The following is a 4,716-nucleotide window of genomic DNA, read 5'->3' as shown; positions in this document are numbered from 1 at the left end:
ATTTATGGGATTTTAATAACTCTTTAGGGGAGAAAATAAGGCAACTGGCTAATATTTTGTTAAAATTGACCTTTCACTTTCTTCTTTGCTGTAGCTGAGTAGAGAACCTCGGGGTCATTAATTATTAGTAAAGAGTTTACATTTCATCAGGTTCATCATGTTCTCAAAAGCCTCTACTTCAGGAAATCAATTGTTCTCTCTTTGAACTGCGTCAGTATGATTAGGTAAGTTTTGTGAACATCTGTGAGCTATTTTATCTTAATAACCAACTGCGGTATTTTGAGAGCTGATGCTGTTATGTGTGACATTTGAGGCTAATTCTCTTCTACTTCAATAGTAATTTTTAGGGGGTATGAATTAGCATTGTAGTTCCACATAGACTGTGCAAAGGGAAGATGAGAATTAGCAACCTTCTAACTAGTTCAGTCTACACATGCAATCTGTAAAATCAAATGAAACCTGCTTTGCTTTGTAGAAATTCAATTTTGTATAACCTTCGGTGTTCCCCAAACAGCTGTTACTTAGAATCAATGTAGATATTGTATAAAGTAAGGTATATGTATATGAATTATTTAGAACTTCCAAAGTAGTTTTTTTAATTCTTTACCTCATGTTACTTAGGAGTATACCAACAATACTAGACATGTCAGTTCATTTTTGGCATTATCCTTACAAAGACATGCGATCAAGGTGCCTTGAGATGAAGTTGTAGTCGATCATAACCTAAGACTGCCATGTACATTAATGTAAACCTAATCTCCATTCAAAGATAGTAGTCAAATATAAATAATTGAATTAATAAATGGGCAAGTGAGTATAGCAGATCATTCTCAAAAAAAGAACAAATAACTACATAAAAAATTGGCCAATATTCTAGACAGAGTCCCCAAGCCCCAGTACTGGCAAAATAAACAAACAAATAAACAAAAAAACACACAAAGCTTGTTACATTAAGGCACAGGGGATGATCAATTGTAACTAGAAATATATATTTTTTAAATGCTGTCAACACACAAACATACACACCCCCACACAAAACAAATCCCCAACTCCCTATTATTTTCTAAAACAAAAATGTATGGTCTCTAGATAAAAAGAAGATTTATTCTGCTAATGATAGATGTCTATTGTAGTGAATTATTGTTACCGAGGATGGCTCATTATAAGAGCAAAAGCTGATTCCCCAGCAAGCTCAGTGTGCAGCGTGTGCTATGAAGCCGCATGTCGCTGAGCTGAAGCAGCAGATCGAGGACACACTGTGTCCTTTTGGCTTCGAGGTTTACCCCTTCCAGGTGGCATGGTACAACGAGCTCCTGCCTCCAGCCTTCCACCTTCCCCTTCCAGGACTTACCCTGGCCTTCCTGGTACTCAGCACACCTGCCATGTTTGACCGAGCCCTCAAGCCCTTCCTGCAGAGCCACTACCTCCAACCACTGACTGACCCAGTGGATCAGTGTGTGGGCTACAACTTGAGGCGTGTTACAGAGAGGTTCCCAGAGCTGCAGATGGAAGTCATTGCAGACTATGAAGTACATCCCAACCGGCGTCCTAAGATTCTGGCCCAGACAGCAGCCCATGTGGCAGGGGCTGCTTACCACTACCAGCGGCGAGATGTGGAAGATGACTCTTGGGGAACTCAGCATATAGCAGGTGTATGCATCCACCCCCGATTTGGGGGCTGATTTGTCATCCGAGGTGTGGTGTTGCTGCCAGGGATTACAGTGCCAGATTTGCCACACAGAAAGCCTCCTGTGTACCTACAAAGTTATGCTGACCGCATAACTCTGCTTGAAGGCTTTAATTTCCACTGGCATGACTGGACTTACAGGGATGCTGTGACCCCTCAGGAACGTTATTCAGAAGAACAGAAGGCCTACTTTTCTACCCCTCCTGCTGAGCTGTTGGCCCTATTAGGCTTGGGTCAGCCCTCAGAGGAGCCTAACACTACGTTGCCTAATCATCCTTTTCCTATGCTCACAAAGCCTCAGAATCCCAGCAGAGTGCGCAGCTGGCTCAGCCCCAGTGTCTCACCACCCATGTCCCCTGTTCCTTGATATCATCCTTCTCTGTGGGATCCCATTTATGGTGGTATTTGCTAGAGTTTTACTAGCTTTAGTGAAACTAGAGATTTTATTGTGGGGACAGTATGGCTATTTTTGATAATATGGTAGAGATATTCAATGAGAGTAAGGCTCAACTTAAAGTTGGCTTTGATCAAGATAAATCCAGATCCAGAAATCCCCAATTTGCCTTGGAATTTAAGACTACTGACAGTTACCATTCTTATTAAGTGGTCCAAGGTACTACTTGTTACAGGGCGTTATGGGCAACCACTCCCTAAGCAGTTACTAATAAACACATGTGAAGCACTTTGGAAAAAAAAAAAAAGAGCAAAAGCTTCTGTTGTCACTACTGAGCTATTAAAACCCAACTCCCAGGAGACTTGTGGTGCTTGAGAGGGCAGGGGTCTGAGAGAGATGCCATTTAAGGCACCTGGGTGAAGGGAACACTGAAATCACAGTGCAGCCAAAGCCACTATGCCAAGGCTAAATTTGGCTTTATTTCAGAGTTTCCCTGAGTGAATAGCCTTTTCTCCTGGGTATTTGACAATAGCAACCTTTTAACATCACAGTTATCTGAGGTGGTGTACAACAGATGGGGCAAACAATAGTTGAAGAACAAAGTTTAGAAAGAACAGCTGGGGAATGAAAATCCATAGTGGGTTTTGAAAACCTCAGAGGTGTTCCAGGCATGCGGAAGGCCACAAAGAGAAGACAGCAACATTCATGGCCGCAGCTCTGTGGATTCCAAGAGAGATGAGGACAAGTTGTCAACATTCTTGCAACAGTATTATGGATGTCTTTTATACTTTCATTATATGAATTTCCCAAGTTCAGTTTCAAAATAAGTCAAACAGACAAATGAACATTGGAATCCAAGTCAGAAGTACTGAGTTTTAATGTCATCTAGCTATTTCCCATCCTTGAGACAGTGTGATCATTTTGAGCAGTGGCTATTCTACTTTGATAAGAATATTTCCAGATGTTCTGTGAAATTTGAGGATTATGTGTACATGTGTCTGTGTGTGTTTGCATGTTTTTGTGAATATGAGTGACCAGTTGTAGTTCAATAAAAGTTATGCACTAAGGGTTTATTTTCTTTCTTATACTTTCTCATTCATGTTTTCTTTCTTTTTAATTGAAAATTAGAATAAGTATCTGTTGCTTCACAGTGAAGGTCTACATGATCACTATACAACAAATTGTTAATATCACATATTACTGTGTTATTACTTACAATTTCCTCTAGTAAATTAGTAAAGCCAATTTGAAATATATCTTGTCTTTTCCAAGTTATTTACAAAATGGTATTCATTTTTGTTTCTCTTACCAAATATACTTTGTTTTGTGATAATGCATATTCATTTCACAAGTATTTATGGAGTAATTAACTATGTCTCCGGAATTGTTCTTATTTCTAGGAATATACTAGTAACTAAAGGAGACTAGGTACTTGTTTTAGGAGAGGTTTCTTTTTAATGTTGGAGAATTGTATGAGTGAAAAATAAGTTACATATGTCTCATGAAATGTGAGCTCAAATCTAGACAAGTTATCAATTTGGGCATTTCACCTTTTTATTAAACCAACGTTTCTAGTGACTAACTTTGGTTTTGTTCAGCATAACAGTATGTCATTTCTTTTCATTATTTTTAGTGAGATATCTTGGGCCTGAATTACAAATAGACCTGAAATTAATGTTTACATTTTACTACAGAAGTTACAAAAATTATTGCAGGAATTACACCACAAAATTTCTTGCTTTCAAACATTCAATTCCAATTTTCAGTGATGCTTATATCAAACATAAAGTACAATTGGGAATTTTTCAAATTAAATAGAAAATAGGTGTTTACCATCAGGCTGCACTGACCCTAATAGTGTATTGTTTATTTTTTTTAATCAAGTGAGATGAAGAACAATGTTCATTAAAAGCCCTGCTTGAAATAATGGCAAGAGGTGAAAAGATTTTCAAATCTCTGACTCTGAAACCTTCAACCTGAAGTTGAAGAGGGTACATCCAGTCAGGCTAGGAAGGGTCTGCTAGGATAAAATCATTGAAGCAGGGCTGGGGATATGGCCTAGTGGCAAGAGTGCCTGCCTCGGATACACGAGGCCCTGGGTTCAATTCCCCAGCACCACATATACAGAAAACGGCCAGAAGTGGCGCTGTGGCTCAAGTGGCAGAGTGCTAGCCTTGAGCGGGAAGAAGCCAGGGACAGTGCTCAGGCCCTGAGTCCAAGGCCCAGGACTGGCCAAAAAAAAAAAAAAAAAAAAAAAAAAATCATTGAAGCAGGATCAGTGTTAGAGCAGAATACAAGTTGTAGGTAGAAAGGACCTACTAACTGGAAGTTAGAAAACTAGCTATGAGATGAGAGCTGAATCAGAGTACTTATTTCAAACTAGTGGCAAATCAAGATTTCAGAAATAAAGCCACTGTTAAAAGATGTGGTTGGGTCTGAAAGAACGTGGTAGTCATGGATGTGGCATAGGAGAGAGTTTCTAGACGTAAATTTGGCAGACATGGCTTCTGACTGTTTTGGGTAGACTTGCTGTAGCTTTAGTGGTAGTTTCTATCTGGATAAGAAAGGGCAAAGGAAATTCTATTGTATTTGTTCAGCAATGAACATGTGTTTATATGAGTAGCACTTAATATGA

At 39.2% G+C, this 4,716-nt stretch overlaps 1 pseudogene; it reads left to right on the top strand.

Moving 5' to 3' along the window:
• Positions 1–1,204: 1,204 nt before the first annotated feature.
• Positions 1,205–2,368, top strand: LOC125356895 (annotated as a pseudogene).
• Positions 2,369–4,716: the final 2,348 nt, after the last annotated feature.

This window comes from Perognathus longimembris, chromosome 8 (assembly GCF_023159225.1).
Source record: "Perognathus longimembris pacificus isolate PPM17 chromosome 8, ASM2315922v1, whole genome shotgun sequence".
Classification (NCBI taxonomy): Eukaryota; Metazoa; Chordata; class Mammalia; order Rodentia; family Heteromyidae; genus Perognathus; species Perognathus longimembris.
This window is presented reverse-complemented; position numbering and strand designations above follow the sequence as displayed.